Raw genomic sequence first — 18,327 nt, 5'->3', positions numbered from 1 at the left:
CTGTTTATCTCAGGCAGTATTTGGAAGAAGAATCTGCCTGCGTTTTTCTATGATCTTAGCAGACGTAACTAAGATCCATTTGCTGTTCTCACACATTCTGAGGAGTGAGGTACTTCAGAGGGGGAATGGCGTGCAGGTTTTCCTGCAGATAAGGTATGTGCAGTAAAATATTTTCCTAGGAATGGAATTGACTAAGAAAATACTGCTGATACCGAAGTAATGTAAGTAAAGCCTTAAATGCAGCGATAGCGACTGGTATGAGGCTTATTAATAGAGATACATACTCTTGTAAAAATGTGTTTTAAAACGTTTGCTGGCATGTTTAATCGTTTTTTAACATATGTTTGGTGATAAAACTTATTGGGGCCTAAGTTTTTTCCACATGGCTGGCTTAAATTTTGCATAGAAACAGTTAACTGAAGCTTCCCACTGTTGGCTGTGGCAGTTTGTTGTGTCTGTTTTTAAAAAACGTCTGTCATTTTTTTTTTTTTTTTTTTTTTTTTTTTTTGTGTTTTTTGCATTAAGGGGTTAATCATCCATTTGCAAGTGGGTGCAATGCTCTGTTACCTTATTACATGTACTGTAAAAATTTCGTTTGTTTTACTGCCTTTTTTTCACTGTTTTTCAAATTTTGACAAAATTTGTTTCTCTTAAAGGCACAGTAACGTTTTATATATTTGCTTGTTAACTTGATTTAAAGTGTTTTCCAAGCTTACTAGTCTCATTATTAGTCTGTTCTAACATGTCTGACATAGAGGAAGCTCTGTGTTCATTATGTTTTAAAGCCATGGTGGAACCCCATCTTAGAATGTGTACCAGATGTACTGATTTCATGTTAAACAATAAAGATCATTTTTTGTCTTTAAAAACATTATCACCAGAGGATTCTGTCGTGGGGGTAGTTATGCCGACTAACTCTCCCCACGTGTCAGACCTTTTGACTCCCGCTTTAGGGACTCACGCTCAAATGGCGCCAAGTACATAAAGGGCACCCATAGCGTTTCTTTACCAGGGGATTCTGTCGAGGGGAAAGTTATGCCGACTAACTCTCCCCACGTGTCAGACCCTTCGACTCCCGCTTCAGGGACTCACGCTCAAATGGCGCCAAGTACATCAAGGGCGCCCATAGCGTTTATTTTACAAGACATGGCAAAGGTGGTGAATAATATTCTGGCAGCAGTATTAGTCAGACTACCTGAAATTAAAGGAAAGCAGTTAGCTCTGGGGGTAGATACAGAGCATACAGACGCTTTAAGAACCATGTATGATACTACCTCACAATATGCTTAGTCTGTGGGTGATTTTTTTTTGACTCAGGGAAGATGATTTAACCTGATTCTGATATTTCTACATTTAAAATTTATGCTTGAGAACCTCCACTTGTTGCTCAGGGAGGCTTTGGCTGCTCTGAATGAATGTGTACAATCGCAGGGCCAGAGAAATTGTGTAGACTGGATAAATAATATGCAGTGCCGGTGTGTACTGATGTTTTTCCAATACCTAAAGAGGTTTACTAAAAAATTTTTAATAAGGAATGGGATAGACCAGGTGTGCCGTTCTCTTCCCCTCCTATTTTTTAGAAGAATGTTTTCTAATAGTTACCACCACACGGGACTTCTGGCAGACAGTTCCTAAGGTGGAGAGAAGAGTTTCTACTCTAGCTAAGCGTACCACTACCTCTGACGAGGACAGTTGTGCTTTTTAGATCCAATGGATAAAAAATGTTTATTCAACAGGGTTTTATCCTGCAGCCCCTTGCATACATTGCTTCTGTCACTGCTGCTGCGGCGTTCTGGGTTGAGTCTCTTGATGAGGCTTTACAGTTAAGCGACTCCATTGGATGAATATATTTGACAAGCTTATGCTAGCCAATTCCTTTGTTTTCTGATGCCTTGTTCATTTGACTAGACTAACGGCTAAGAATTCTGTTTTTTACTATACTGGCGCGCAGAGCGCTATGGCTTATATCATGGTCAGCTGTCGTGACTTTAATAAATAAGCTACTTAACTTCCCTTCAAGGGGCAGACCCTATTCGGGCCTGGTTTGAAGGAGATTATTGCTTATATCACTGGAGGAAAAGGTCATGCCCTTCCTCAGGATAGGTCTAAATCAAGGGAAAAAAAAAAAGTCTAATTTTCGTACCTTTTAAAAACTTCAGGGCAGGTGTGGCATCCTCTTCCTCTAAGACAAAACAAGAGGGAATTTCTTTCATGTAATTAACAAGAGTCCATGAGCTAGTGACGTATGGGATATACATTCCTACCAGGAGGGGCAAAGTTTCCCAAACCTTAAAATGCCTATAAATACACCCCTCACCACACCCACAAATCAGTTTTACAAACTTTGCCTCCAAGGGAGGTGGTGAAGTAAGTTTGTGCTAGATTCTACGTTGATATGCGCTCCGCAGCAAGTTGGAGCCCGGTTTTCCTCTCAGCGTGCAGTGAATGTCAGAGGGATGTGAAGAGAGTATTGCCTATTGAATGCAGTGATCTCCTTCTACGGGGTCTATTTCATAAGGTTCTCTGTTATCGGTCGTAGAGATTCATCTCTTACCTCCCTTTTCAGATCGACGATATACTCTTATATTTACCATTACCTCTACTGATTCTCGTTTCAGTACTGGTTTGGCTTTCTACAAACATGTAGATGAGTGTCCTGGGGTAAGTAAGTCTTATTTTCTGTGACACTCTAAGCTATGGTTGGGCACTTTATTTATAAAGTTCTAAATATATGTATTCAAACATTTATTTGCCTTGACTCAGAATGTTCAACTTTCCTTATTTTCAGACAGTCAGTTTCATATTTGGGATTATGCTTTGAATTATCATATTTTTCTTACCTCAAAAATTTGACTTTTTTCCCTGTGGGCTGTTAGGCTCGCGGGGGCTGAAAATGCTTCATTTTATTGCGTCATTCTTGGCGCAGACTTTTTTGGCGCAAAAATTCTTTTCCGTTTCCGGCGTCATACGTGTCGCCGGAAGTTGCGTCATTTTTTGACGTTATTTTGCGCCAAAGATGTCGGCGTTCCGGATGTGGCGTCATTTTTGGCGCCAAAAGCATTTAGGCGCCAAATAATGTGGGCGTCTTATTTGGCGCTAAAAAATATGGGCGTCGCTTTTGTCTCCACATTATTTCAGTCTCATTTTTCATTTGCTTCTGGTTGCTAGAAGCTTGATATTTGGCATTCTTTCCCATTCCTGAAACTGTCTTATAAGGAATTTGATCTATTTTGCTTTATATGTTGTTTTTTCTCTTACATATTGCAAGATGTCTCACGTTGCATCTGAGCCAGAAGATACTACAGGAAAATCACTGCCTGCTGGATCTACCAAAGCTAAGTGTATCTGCTGTAAACTTTTGGTAGCTATTCCTCCAGCTGTTGTTTGTAATAATTGTCATGACAAACTTGTTAAAGCAGATAATATTTCCTTTAGTAATGTACCATTGCCTGTTGCAGTTCCCTCAACATCTAAGGTGCAGAATGTTCCTGATAACATAAGAGATTTTGTTTCTGAATCCATAAAGAAGGCTTTGTCTGTTATTTCTCCTTCTAGTAAACGTAAAAAGTCTTTTAAATCTTCTCTCTCTACAGATGAATTTTTAAATGAACACCATCATTCTGATTCTTTGGACTCTTCTGGTTCAGAGGATTCTATCTCAGAGATTGATGCTGATAAATCTTCATATTTATTTAAGATGGAATTTATTCGCTCTTTACTTAAAGAAGTACTAATTGCTTTAGAAATAGAGGATTCTAGTCCTCTTGATACTAATTCTATACGTTTGGATAAGGTTTTTAAAGCTCCTGCGGTTATTCCAGAAGTTTTTCCTGTTCCTAATGCTATTTCTGCAGTAATTTCCAAAGAATGGGATAAATTGGGTAATTCATTTACTCCTTCTAAACGTTTTAAGCAATTATATCCTGTTCCGCCTGACAGGTTAGAATTTTGGGACAAAATCCCTAAAGTTGATGGGGCTATTTCTACCCTTGCTAAACGTACTACCATTCCTACGTCAGATGGTACCTCGTTTAAGGATCCTTTAGATAGAAAAATTGAATCTTTTCTAAGAAAAGCTTATCTGTGTTCAGGTAATCTTCTTAGACCTGCTATATCTTTGGCTGATGTTGCTGCAGCTTCAACTTTTTGGTTGGAAACTCTAGCGCAACAAGTAACAAATCGTGATTCTCATGATATTATTATTCTTCTCCAGCATGCTAATAATTTTATCTGTGATGCCATTTTTGATATTATTAGAGTTGATGTTAGGTTTATGTCTCTGGCTATCTTAGCCAGAAGAGCTTTATGGCTTAAGACTTGGAATGCTGATATGGCTTCTAAATCAACTCTACTTTCCATTTCTTTCCAGGGAAACAAATTATTTGGTTCTCAGTTGGATTCTATTATTTCAACTGTTACTGGTGGGAAAGGAACTTTTTTACCACAGGATAAAAAATCTAAAGGTAAAAACAGGGCTAACAATCGTTTTCGTTCCTTTCGTTTCAACAAAGAACAAAAGCCTGATCCTTCGTCCTCAGGAGCAGTTTCAGTTTGGAAACCATCTCCAGTCTGGAATAAATCCAAGCCTGCTAGAAAGGCAAAGCCTGCTTCTAAGTTCACATGAAGGTACGGCCCTCATTCCAGTTCAGCTGGTAGGGGGCAGGTTACGTTTTTTCAAAGAAATTTGGATCAATTCTGTTCACAATCTTTGGATTCAGAACATTGTTTCAGAAGGGTACAAAATTGGTTTCAAGATGAGACCTCCTGCAAAGAGATTTTTTCTTTCCCGTGTCCCAGTAAATCCAGTGAAAGCTCAAGCATTTCTGAATTGTGTTTCAGATCTAGAGTTGGCTGGAGTAATTATGCCAGTTCCAGTTCCGGAACAGGGGATGGGGTTTTATTCAAATCTCTTCATTGTACCAAAGAAGGAGAATTCCTTCAGACCAGTTCTGGATCTAAAATTATTGAATCGTTATGTAAGGATACCAACGTTCAAGATGGTAACTGTAAGGACTATATTGCCTTTTGTTCAGCAAGGGAATTATATGTCCACAATAGATTTACAGGATGCATATCTGCATATTCCGATTCATCCAGATCATTTTCAGTTCCTGAGATTCTCTTTTCTAGACAAGCATTACCAATTTGTGGCTCTACCGTTTGGCCTTGCTACAGCTCCAAGAATTTTCACAAAGATTCTCGGTGCCCTTCTGTCTGTAATCAGAGAACAGGGTATTGTGGTATTTCCTTATTTGGACGATATCTTGGTACTTGCTCAGTCTTTACATTTAGCAGAGTCTCATACGAATCGACTTGTGTTGTTTCTTCAAGATCATGGTTGGAGGATCAATTTACCAAAAAGTTCTTTGATTCCTCAAACAAGGGTAACCTTTCTGGGTTTCCAGATAGATTCAGTGTCCATGACTCTGTCTTTAACAGACAAGAGACGTCTAAAATTGATTACAGCTTGTCGAAACCTTCAGTCTCAATCATTCCCTTCGGTAGCCTTATGCATGGAAATTCTAGGTCTTATGACTGCTGCATCGGACGCGATCCCCTTTGCTCGTTTTCACATGCGACCTCTTCAGCTCTGTATGCTGAACCAATGGTGCAGGGATTACACGAAGATATATCAATTAATATCTTTAAAACCGATTGTTCGACACTCTCTAACGTGGTGGACAGATCACCATCGTTTAATTCAGGGGGCTTCTTTTGTTCTTCCGACCTGGACTGTAATTTCAACAGATGCAAGTCTCACAGGTTGGGGAGCTGTGTGGGGATCTCTGACGGCACAGGGAGTTTGGGAATCTCAGGAGGTGAGATTACCGATCAATATTTTGGAACTCCGTGCAATTTTCAGAGCTCTTCAGTTTTGGCCTCTTCTGAAGAGAGAATCGTTCATTTGTTTTCAGACAGACAATGTCACAACTGTGGCATACATCAATCATCAAGGAGGGACTCACAGTCCTCTGGCTATGAAAGAAGTATCTCGAATTTTGGTTTGGGCGGAATCCAGCTCCTGTCTAATCTCTGCGGTTCATATCCCAGGTGTAGACAATTGGGAAGCGGATTATCTCAGTCGCCAAACGTTGCATCCGGGCGAATGGTCTCTTCACCCAGAGGTATTTCTTCAGATTGTTCAAATGTGGGGGCTTCCAGAGATAGATCTGATGGCCTCTCATCTAAACAAGAAACTTCCCAGGTATCTGTCCAGATCCCGGGATCCTCAGGCGGAGGCAGTGGATGCATTATCACTTCCTTGGAAGTATCATCCTGCCTATATCTTTCCGCCTCTAGTTCTTCTTCCAAGAGTAATCTCCAAGATTCTGAGGGAATGCTCGTTTGTTCTGCTAATAGCTCCGGCATGGCCTCACAGGTTTTGGTATGCGGATCTTGTCCGGATGGCATCTTGCCAACCATGGACTCTTCCGTTAAGACCAGACCTTCTGTCGCAAGGTCCTTTTTTCCATCCGGATCTGAAATCCTTAAATTTAAAGGTATGGAGATTGAACGCTTGATTCTTAGTCAAAGAGGTTTCTCTGACTCTGTGATTGATACTATGTTACAGGCTCGTAAATCTGTATCTAGAGAGATATATTATAGAGTCTGGAAGACTTATATTTCTTGGTGTCTTACTCATCATTTTTCTTGGTATTCTTTTAGAATTCCGAGAATATTACAATTTCTTCAGGATGGTTTAGATAAGGGTTTGTCCGCAAGTTCCTTGAAAGGACAAATCTCTGCTCTTTCTGTTCTTTTTCACAGAAAGATTGCTATTCTTCCTGATATTCATTGTTTTGTACAAGCTTTGGTTCGTATAAAACCTGTCATTAAGTCAATTTCTCCTCCATGGAGTTTGAATTTGGTTCTGGGAGCTCTTCAAGCTCCTCCGTTTGAACCTATGCATTCATTGGACATTAAATTGCTTTCTTGGAAAGTTTTGTTCCTTTTGGCCATCTCTTCTGCCAGAAGAGTTTCTGAATTATCTGCTCTTTCTTGTGAGTCTCCTTTTCTGATTTTTCATCAGGATAAGGCGGTGTTGCGAACTTCTTTTGAATTTTTACCTAAGGTTGTGAATTCCAACAACATTAGTAGAGAAATCGTGGTTCCTTCATTATGTCCTAATCCTAAGAATTCTAAGGAAAAATCGTTACATTCTTTGGATGTTGTTAGAGCTTTGAAATATTATGTTGAAGCTACTAAATCTTTCCGAAAGACTTCTAGTCTATTTGTCATCTTTTCTGGTTCTAGAAAAGGCCAGAAAGCTTCTGCCATTTCTTTGGCATCCTGGTTGAAATCTTTAATTCATCTTGCCTATGTTAAATCGGGTAAGACTCCGCCTCAGAGGATTACAGCTCATTCTACTAGGTCAGTTTCTACTTCCTGGGCGTTAAGGAATGAAGCTTCAGTTGATCAGATTTGCAAAGCAGCGACTTGGTCCTCTTTGCATACTTTTACTAAATTCTACCATTTTGATGTATTCTCTTCTTCTGAAGCAGTTTTTGGTAGAAAGGTACTTCAGGCAGTGGTTTCGGTTTGAATCTTCTGCTTATGTTTTTCTTTAAACTTTATTTTGGGTGTGGATTATTTTCAGCAGGAATTGGCTGTCTTTATTTTATCCCTCCCTCTCTAGTGACTCTTGTGTGGAAAGATCCACATCTTGGGTATTCATTATCCCATACGTCACTAGCTCATGGACTCTTGTTAATTACATGAAAGAAAACATAATTTATGTAAGAACTTACCTGATAAATTCATTTCTTTCATATTAACAAGAGTCCATGAGGCCCACCCTTTTTTGTGGTGGTTATGATTTTTTTGTATAAAGCACAATTATTCCAATTCCTTATTTTATATGCTTCGCACTTTTTTTCTTATCACCCCACTTCTTGGCTATTCGTTAAACTGATTTGTGGGTGTGGTGAGGGGTGTATTTATAGGCATTTTAAGGTTTGGGAAACTTTGCCCCTCCTGGTAGGAATGTATATCCCATACGTCACTAGCTCATGGACTCTTGTTAATATGAAAGAAATGAATTTATCAGGTAAGTTCTTACATAAATTATGTTTTTTGCTCAGTCCAAGGCGGTCTGGAGACAATCGGACCTGGAACAAAGATAAGCAGGCCAAGGAGCCTGCTGCTGCTTCTAAGGCAGCATGAAGGAACGGACCCCTATCCGGTAACGGATCCTATAGGGGGCAGACTTTCATTCTTTGCCCAGGCGTGGGCAAGAGATGCCCAGGATCCCTAGGCATTGGAATTTATATCCCAGAGATATCTTCTGTATTTCAAAGATTCCCCCCCAAAAAAAGGGGAGATTTCGCCTTTCACAATTATCTGCAAACCAGATAAAGAAGGAGGCATTCTTACATTGTGTACGAGATCCATCCAGTTCCAAGAGAGGAACAGGGACAGAGTTTTTACTCAAATCTGTTTGTGGTTCCCAAGGAGAGGGAACCTTCAGACCTATTTTGGATCTAAAGATCTTAAACAAATTCCTCAGAATTCCGTCATTTAAGATGGAAACTATTCGTACCATCTTAACTATGATCCAGGAGAGTCAATAGAGGACTACAATGGATTTGAAGGATGCTTATCCTCACATTGTGATGCATAAAGATCACCATCGTTTTTCAGGTTTGCCTTTCTAGACAGGCATTACCAGTTTGTAGCTCTTTCCTTTGGGATATCTACAGCCCCAAGAATCTTTATGGAGGTTCTGGGGTCGCTTTGGCGGTCCTTAGACCGCGGGGCATAGAAGTGGCCCCTTATTTAGACGACATCCTGATACAGGCGTCAAACATCCAAATTGCCCAGTCTCATACGGACGTAGTACTGGCATTTCTGAGATCACATGGGTGGAAAGTGAACAAGGAAAGAGTTCTCTATCCCCAATCTCAAGGGTTTCCCTCCTATGGACTCTGATAGATTCTGTAGAAATGAAAATTTACCTGACGGAGTCCAGGTTGTCAAAGTTTCTAAATTTCTGCCGTGTTTTTTCATCCCATCCGCGCCCTTCGGTGGCTCAGTACATGAATGAAATCGGCTTAATGGTAGCGGCAAGGGACATAGTACCGTTTGCACGTCTACATTTCAGACCGCTGCAACTATGCATGCTCAGTCAGAGGAACGGGGATTACACAGATTTGTCCCCCTGTTAAACCTGGACCAAGAGACCAGAGATTCTCTTCTCTGGTGACTATGTCGGGTCCATCTGTCCAAGGGTATGACCTTCCGCAGGTCAGATGGGACAATTGTTACAATAGATGCCAGCCTTTTAGGTTGGGATGCAGTCTGGAACTCCCTGAAGGCTCAGGGATAGTGGACTTAGGAGGAGACCCTCCTTCTAATAAATATTCTGGAACTGGGAGTGCTATTCCATGCTCTTCAGACTTGGCCTCAGTTAGCAACTCTGAGGTACATCATACTCAGTCGGACAATATACACGACTGTGGCTTACATCAGCCATCAAGGGGGAACAGAAGTTCCCTAGCGATGTTAGAAGTCTTACAATAATTCACTGGACAGAGACTCACTCTTGTCTATCAGCTATCCATATCCCAGGTGTTGAGAACTGGGAGGTGGATTTTCTAAGTCGTCAGACTTTTCTTCCGGGGGAGTGGGATTTCCTCCGGAGGTCAAGACCAAGCAGGAGAGGGCTTTGGTGTTTTTGACAGCGCCTGCGTAGCCACGCAGGACCTGGTATGCAGATCTGGTGGACATGTCATCCTTTCCATCACGGTCTCTGCTTCTGAGACAGGTCCCTCTACCTCAGGGTCCTTTCAACCATCTAAATAGAATCAATCTGAGATGGACTGCCTGGAGACTGAACGCTTGATGTTATCAAAGCATGGCTTCTCCGAGTCAGTCATTGATACCTTAATACAGACATGAAAGCCTGTCTCTAGGAAAATTGAACATAGATATGGTGTAAATATCTGATTGTTATGAATCCAAGGGTTACTCATGGAGTAAAGTCTGGATTCCCAGGATATTATCTTTTCTCCAAGATGTTTTTGAGAAAAGTGTTGTCAGCTTATTCCTTAAAAGGGGACAGATTTTTACTCTGTCTATTTTTTTGCACAAGCGTCTGGCAGGTATTCTAGACGTTCAGGCATTTGGTCAGGCTTTGGTTAGATCCAAGCCTGTGTTTAAAACTGTTGCTCCGCCATGGAGCTTAAACCTGATTCTTAAGGTTCTTCAAGAAGTTCCGTTTGAACATTTTTTGTTCCATAGATATCAATCTTTATCTTGGAAAGTTCCTTTTGGGTAGCTAATTCCTCGACTCGTAGAGTCTCCAAGTTATCTGTGTTACAATGTGATTCTCCTTATCTGGTCCTTCGTACGGATAAGGTAGTCCTGCGTACCAACCTGGGTTTTTTCCTAAGGTGGTATCTAACAAGTACATCACTCAAGAGATAGTTGTTCCATGCTTGTATCCTAATCCTTCCTCAAAGAAGGAACGTCTATTACACAATATTGGACGTGGTTTGTGCTTTAAAGTTTTACTTACAAGCTACTACAGTTTTCATCAAACGTTCACCTTGTTTGTTGTCTATTCTGGACAGAGGAGAGGTCAAAAGACTTCAGCAGCCTCTCTGTCTTTTTGGTTAAAAAGCATAATTCATTTAGCTTATGAGACTGCTGGACAGCAGCCTCCTGAAGGGATTACAGCTCATTCTACTAGAGCTGTGGTTTTCACTTGGGCCTTTTTTAAATGTGGCTTCTGTTGAACAGATTTACAAGACGGAGTCTTGGTCTGCGCTTCATACTTTTCAAATTTAACAAATTTGATACCTTGCTTCTTCGGAGGCTATTTTTGGGAGAAAGGGTTTTTTACAGGCAGTGGTAACTTCCGTTTAAGTACCTGCCTTGTCCCTCCCATCATCCGTGTACTTTAGCTTTGGTATTGGTATTCCATAAGTAATGGATGATCCGTGGACTGGATACACTTAACAAGAGAAAACATAATTTATGCTTACCTGATAAATTTATTTCTCTTGTAGTGTATCCAGTCCACGGCCCGCCCTGTCACTTTAAGGCAGGTAATTTTTTCATTTGAACTACAGTCACCACTGCACCCTATGGTTTTTCCTTTCTCTGCATGTTTTCGGTCGAATGACTGAATATGGCAGTTAGGGGAGGAGCTATATAGCAGCTTTGCTGTGGGTGGACTCTTGCAGCTTCCTGTTGGGAAGGAGAATATATTCCATAAGTAATGGATGATCCGTGGACTGGATACACTACAAGAGAAATAAATTTATCAGGTAAGCATAAATTATGTTTTTTTGCCTTACTGGCAACTTTTCAAAAGGATTATATGTTGGCAAAATGATGAATAAAAAAAAAACATTTCCAATGCAAATAATAACAGCACTATAAAGAACGTACAAGAATATTATTATTATTATTATTTTTTTTTTTAAATAAATTATAAACCATAGCCCAAACCATGTGAACAAAATAATAGTTATAAACTCTACTTGTAAGTCAGTTTTATAAAGATTACTCAATCCAACTGGTTGACACAAGTGTAAAATATAAACCAACATAGGGGACGCCCTTCAGATAAAAATATGTATACCAAAGTTACACAAAACATCATGAAAAAGTCTTTCTAAGAACAGTAGAAAAGATGTTATTAAACGATAACACGCACCTCCAGGTGCTGTGTAAGCAATCTGTGACTTCTCCCAGCTAGCTGCACTCCATGTAATACTATATGATATAAAATCAATAGTTTATTTTAAATAGTTGTATTACATCTATGCCTTTTTGTGACTGTACTAGGCTATCTGGTGCCCTTGTTTTTAATTTCGGATACACATTGTTGACCCACGAGGTTGGTATAATAAACGAAGAGTGCATAGAATAGCATATCATAAGAAGATTTGATATAAAAAAACTGTATAAATCATCTAACCAATAATATATTGCCCATTACATACTACTAAATGATAAGACACATCTGACGTAACCAGCAGCAATGACTGGCACCATCACAGCTGACTGAGTGATCCAGCCAACAGTATAAGAAGACATGAACACAGACAAGCTTTTATTTAGCTTAGCTCCATGTTTATGCTTTGGGTGATATCACTATGAAGGCGTGCACATGCGTTGTAACAGGCTAGGAAGCAAGACTGCGGCTTCATGTAAAAGTTTTATACGTGCATATAGAAATTATTACATGTGGAACAGGTAAGCTATCTAATAACACACTACGTAAAAAAACTCTAAGTTAACTGTATTATTAGGATACCTACACACTTTTATACATAATGGCTTACACTCTTACATTTTTTTGGTAAACTGTCCCTTTAATGGAGCCCTTGGTGTAATGCAGTAGTGTTTACTGCATATTTAAAGGTCCCCATGGATTTAATGGCAAATATTTGAATCAGGATGTGAAACCTTATTTATTTGCCTGCTATCTTTATTGTTATTCTTTCATGTATAAACTTCTTTTGACATTTCTTGTATGATACCTTGACTTTGCTATTGATTAAATGAAAACAATATCGTACGTTTTCTTTATTACTATCAATAGAAACATTTAATTAATTGTCCTTGGTTGTGCTGGTATTTACATTTAAAAATTACCTATTGCAGAAGAAATCTCTTGATAAATATTTCTATGAGCAAAATAAAATAAAAATACTGCAATTAGTAAATATATTTCTCTTGTAAGGTGTATCCAGTCCACGGATCATCCATTACTTGTGGGATATTCTCCTTCCCAACAGGAAGTTGCAAGAGGATCACCCACAGCAGAGCTGTCTATATAGCTCCTCCCCTAACTGCCACCTCCAGTCATTCTCTTGCAACTCTCGACAAGCATGGAAGCAGTAAGAGAGATGTGGTGAAATGTAGTTGTTTTTTCTTCAATTCAAAAGTTTATTTTTAATTGGTACCGGAGTTGTACTATTTTGGTCCCAGGCAGAAAATAGAAGAAGAATCTGCCTGTGGTCTCTAATGATCTTAGCAGGTTGTAACTAAGATCCATTGCTGTTCTCACACATAACTGAAGAGAGAGGTAACTTCAGCTGGGGAATGGCGTACAGGTTATCCTGCTATGAGGTATGTGCAGTTTAAATTTTTTCTAGAGGAATGTAAATGCTAGAAAATGCTGCTGATACCAGATTTATTTAAGGTAAGCCTGATTACAGTGATTTAATAGCGACTGGTATCATGCTTACTGTCAGAAGTAATACTCTTATTATTTTTCAATTCCTGTCATATAAAACGTTTGCTGGGAGTGCTTAAACGTTTTTATATATGTTTTGGTGATAAAACTTTATTGGGGCCTAGTTTTTTCCACATGGCTGGCTTAAATTTGCCTAGAAACAGTTTTCTTAGGCCTCCCACTGTGTAGACATGAGTGGGAGGGGCCTTATTTAGCGCTTAATTGCGCAGTGACTTTTGCAGACTGAGACATCCAGCTTCCCTCAAGGAGTCCCCTGAATGCTATAGGACCTCTCTAAAGGGCTTTTAGGCTTTCCAAAGTCGTTTTTATGGAAAGGTAGGGCCACAGCAGAGCTGTGGCAGTTTGTTGTGACTGTTAAAAAAACGTCTATCGTTTTTTGGATCCGTTTTTGAACTAAGGGGTTAATCATCCATTTGCAAGTGGGTGCAATGCTCTGTTAGCCTATTATACACACTGTAAAAATTTTGTTTGATTTACTGCTTTTTATCACTGTTTTTCAAATTCTGACCTTTTTTATTTTTCTTAAAGGCACAGTACCGTTTTTATTTTTTGCTTGTTTTACTTTGCTAGTCTGTTTAAACATGTCTGACATAGAGGAAACTCCTTGTTCATTATGTTTAGAAGCCATGGTGGAACCCCCTCTTAGAATGTGTACCAAATGTACTGATTTCACTTTAAGTAATAAAGACCATATTCTGTCTTTAAAAAATGTATCACCAGAGGAATCTGACGAGGGGGAAGTTATGCCGACTAACTCGCCCCACGTGTCAGAACCTTTAAATCCCGCTCAAGGGACTCACGCTCAAGAGGCGCCAAGTACATCTAGCGCGCCCATGGCGTTTACTTTACAAGACATGGCGGCAGTCATGGATAATACACTTTCAGCTGTATTATCCAGACTACCTGGCTTACGAGGAAAGCGAGACAGCTCTGGAGTTAGAAGAAATACAGAGCATACTGACGCTTTAGTAGCTATGTCTGATACCCCCTCACAATATGCAGAAGCTGAGGAAGGAGAGCTTATTTCTGTGGGTGATTTTTCTGACTCAGGGAAGAGGATTCAACCTGATTCTGAAATATCAACATTTAAATTTAAGCTTGAACACCTCCGCGTGTTGCTCAGGGAGGTTTTAGCTGCTTTGAATGACATACTAAGGAATGGGATAGACCAGGTGTGCCGTTCTCTCCCCCTCCTATTTTTAAGAAAATGTTTCCAATAGATGCCGCCACATGGGACTTATGGCAAACGGTCCCTAAGGTGGAGGGAACAGTTTCTACACTAGCTAAGCGTACTACTATCCCTGTCGAGGACAGTTGTGCTTTCTTAGATCCAATGGATAAAAAGTTAGAGGGTTACCTTAAGAAAATGTTTATTCAACAAGGTTTTATTCTACAGCCCCTTGCATGCATTGCCCCAGTCACTGCTGCTGTGGCCTTCTGGTTTGAGTCTCTGGAAGAGGCTTTACAGGTAGAGACCCCATTGGATGATATACTTGACAAGCTTAGAGCACTTAAGCTAGCCAATTCTTTTGTTTCTGATGCCATTGTTCATTTGACTAAACTAACGGCTAAGAATTCTGGTTTTGCTATTCAGGCGCGTAGGGCGCTATGGCTTAAATCATGGTCAGCTGACGTTACTTCAAAGTCTAAGCTGCTTAATATTCCCTTCAAGGGGCAGACCCTATTCGGGCCTGGTTTGAAGGAGATCATTTCTGATATCACTGGAAGAAAAGGTCATGCCCTTCCTCAGGATAGGTCCAAATCAAGCACCAAACAGTCTAATTTTCGTACCTTTCGAAAACTTCAAGGCGAGTGCGGCATCAACTTCCTCTAATACAAAACAAGAGGGAACTTTTGCCCAGTCCAAGTCGGTCTGGAGACCTAACCAGACTTGGAACAAAGGTAAGCAGGCCAAAAAGACTGCTGCTGCCTCTAAGACAGCATGAAGGATTGGCCCCCGATCCAGTAACGGATCTAGTAGGGGGCAGACTTTCGCTCTTCGTCCAGGCTTGGGCAAGAGATGTCCAGGATCCCTGGGCGTTGGAAATTGTATCCCAGGGATATCTTCTGGACTTCAGAGCTTCTCCTCCAAAAGGGATATTTCACCTTTCACAATTATCTGCAAACCAGATAAAGAGAGAGGCATTCTTACATTGTGTTCAAGACCTCCTAGTTATGGGAGTGATCCACCCAGTTCCAAAGGAGGAACAGGGGCAAGGCTTCTATTCAAATCTCTTTGTGGTTCCCAAAAAAGAGGGAACCTTCAGACCAATCTTAGATCTCAAGATCTTAAACATATTTCTCAGGGTCCCATCATTCAAGATGGAGACTATTCGTACCATCCTACCTATGATCCAGGAGGGTCAATACATGACTACAGTGGATTTAAAGGATGCTTATCTTCACATTCCGATACACAAAGATCATCATCGGTTTCTCAGGTTTGCCTTCCTAGACAGGCATTACCAGTTTGTAGCTCTTCCCTTTGGGTTAGCTACAGCCCCAAGAATCTTTACGAAGGTTCTGGGGTCACTTCTGGCGGTCCTAAGGCCACGGGGCATAGCAGTGGCCCCTTATTTAGACGACATTCTAATACAGGCGTCAAATTTCCAAATTGCCAAGTCTCATACGGACATAGTTCTGGCATTTCTGAGGTCGCATGGGTGGAAAGTGAATGAAGAAAAGAGTTCTCTATCCCCTCTCACAAGAGTCTCCTTTCTGGGAACTCTAATAGATTCTGTAGAAATGAGGATTTACCTGACAGAGACCAGGTTATCAAAACTTCTAAATTCCTGCCATGTTCTTTATTCCACTCCTCGCCCTTCGGTGGCTCAGTGTATGGAAGTAATCGGCTTAATGGTAGCGGCAATGAACATAGTGCCATTTGCCCGTCTACATCTCAGACCGCTGCAACTCTGCATGCTCAGTCAGTGGAATGGGGATTACACAGATTTGTCCCCTCTACTAAATCTGGATCAAGAGACCAGGGATTCTCTTCTCTGGTGGGTATCTCGGGTCCATCTGTCCAAAGGTATGACCTTTCGCAGGCCAGATTGGACAATTGTAACGACAGATTGGCTCAGGGATCGTGGACTCAGAAGGAGACACTCCTTCAGATAAATATTCTGGAACTAAGAGCGATATTCAATGCTCTTCAGGCTTGGCCTCAGCTAGCGACAATGAGGTTCATAAGATTTCAGTCGGACAACATCACGACACTGGCTTACATCAACCATCAAGGGGGAACAAGGAGTTCCCTAGCGATGTTGGAAGTCTCAAAGATAATTCGTTGGGCATAGATTCACTCTTGCCACCTATCAGCTATCCATATCCCAGGTGTAGAGAACTGGGAGGCGGATTTTCTAAGTCGACAGACTTTTCATCCGGTGGAGTGGGAACTCCATCCGGAGGTATTTGCACAATTGTTTAAACGTTGGGGCGAACCAGAACTGGATATCATGGCGTCTCGCCAGAACGCCAAACTTCCTTGTTACGGATCCAGGTCCAGGGACCCCAAGGCAACACTGATAGATGCTCTAGCAGCGCCTTGGTCCTTCAACCTGGCTTATGTGTTTCCACCGTTTCCTCTGCTCCCTCGTCTGATTGCCAAAATCAAGCAGGAGAGAGCATTGGTGATCTTGATAGCACCTGCGTGGCCAAGCAGGACTTGGTATGCAGATCTAGTGGACATGTCATCCTTTCCACCATGGACTCTGCCTCTGAGACAGGACCTTCTACTTCAGGGTCCTTTCAACCATCCAAATCTAATTTCTCTGAGACTGACTGCCTGGAGATTGAACGCTTGATTTTATCAAAGCGTGGCTTCTCCGAGTCAGTCATTGATACCTTAATTCAGGCACGAAAGCCTGTCACCAGGAAAATCTATCATAAGATATGGCGTAAATATCTTTATTGGTGTGAATCCAAGGGTTACTCATGGAGTAAAGTCAGGATTCCCAGGATATTAACTTTTCTCCAAGAAGGATTGGAAAAAAGGATTGTCAGCTAGTTCCTTAAAGGGACAGATTTCTGCTCTGTCTATTCTTTTGCACAAGCGTCTGGCCGATGTTCCAGACGTTCAGGCATTTTGTCAGGCTTTAGTTAGAATCAAGCCTGTGTTTAACCCTGTTGCTCCACCATGGAGTTTAAATTTGGTTCTTAAAGTTCTTCAGGGGGTTCCGTTTGAACCTCTTCATTCCATAGATATCAAACTTTTATCTTGGAAAGTTCTATTTTTGGTAGCTATTTCCTCGGCTCGTAGAGTTTCCGAGTTATCTGCCTTACAATGTGATTCCCCTTATCTGATCTTCCATGCAGATAAGGTAGTTTTGCGTACCAAACCTGGGTTTTTACCTAAGGTGGTATCTAATAAGAATATCAATCAGGAGATTGTTGTTCCGTCATTGTGTCCTAATCCTTCTTCAAAGAAGGAACGTCTATTACACAATCTTGACGTGGTACGTGCTTTAAAGTATTATTTACAAGCTACTAAAGATTTTCGTCAAACATCTGCTTTGTTTGTTGTCTTCTCTGGACAGAGGAAAGGCCAAAAGGCTTCGGCATCTTCTCTTTTGCTTTGGCTAAGAAGTATAATACGCTTAGCTTATGAGACTGCTGGCCAGCAGCCTCCTGAAAGGATTACAGCTCATTCTACTAGAGCTGTGGCTTCCACATGGGCCTTTAAAAATGAGGCTTCTGTTGAACAGATTTGCAAGGCGGCGACTTGGTCTTCGCTACATACTTTTTCAAAATTCTATAAATTTGATACTTTTGCTTCTTCGGAGGCTATTTTTGGGAGAAAGGTTTTACAGGCAGTGGTTCCTTCCGTTTAAGTACCTGCCTTGTCCCTCCCTTCATCCGTGTACTTTAGCTTTGGTATTGGTATCCCACAAGTAATGGATGATCCGTGGACTGGATACACCTTACAAGAGAAAACATAATTTATGCTTACCTGATAAATTAATTTCTCTTGTGGTGTATCCAGTCCACGGCCCGTCCTGTCATTTTTTTTTAATTTTTTTTTAAACATCAAAAATACATTTATTTATTGAAATATTAAATATAAAGGGCCAGACTACAAGTGGAGCAGTATTTAACACTCCCCCACCCTGTCATTT

The 18,327-nt window shown here is 40.7% G+C and overlaps 1 protein-coding gene across 5 annotated transcripts in view; it reads left to right on the top strand.

Annotated features, from left to right (window-relative positions):
- Window positions 1-18,327, top strand: part of CLIP1 (CAP-Gly domain containing linker protein 1) — an 868,764-nt gene that overhangs the window by 658,087 nt on the left and 192,350 nt on the right. The gene's annotated exons all lie outside the window — the stretch shown is intronic.

The sequence above is a fragment of the Bombina bombina genome, chromosome 2 (genome assembly GCF_027579735.1).
Source record: "Bombina bombina isolate aBomBom1 chromosome 2, aBomBom1.pri, whole genome shotgun sequence".
NCBI classification, from domain to species: Eukaryota; Metazoa; Chordata; class Amphibia; order Anura; family Bombinatoridae; genus Bombina; species Bombina bombina.
Note: the sequence above shows the minus strand (reverse complement) of the source record. Positions and strands in the feature narration are given on the sequence as shown.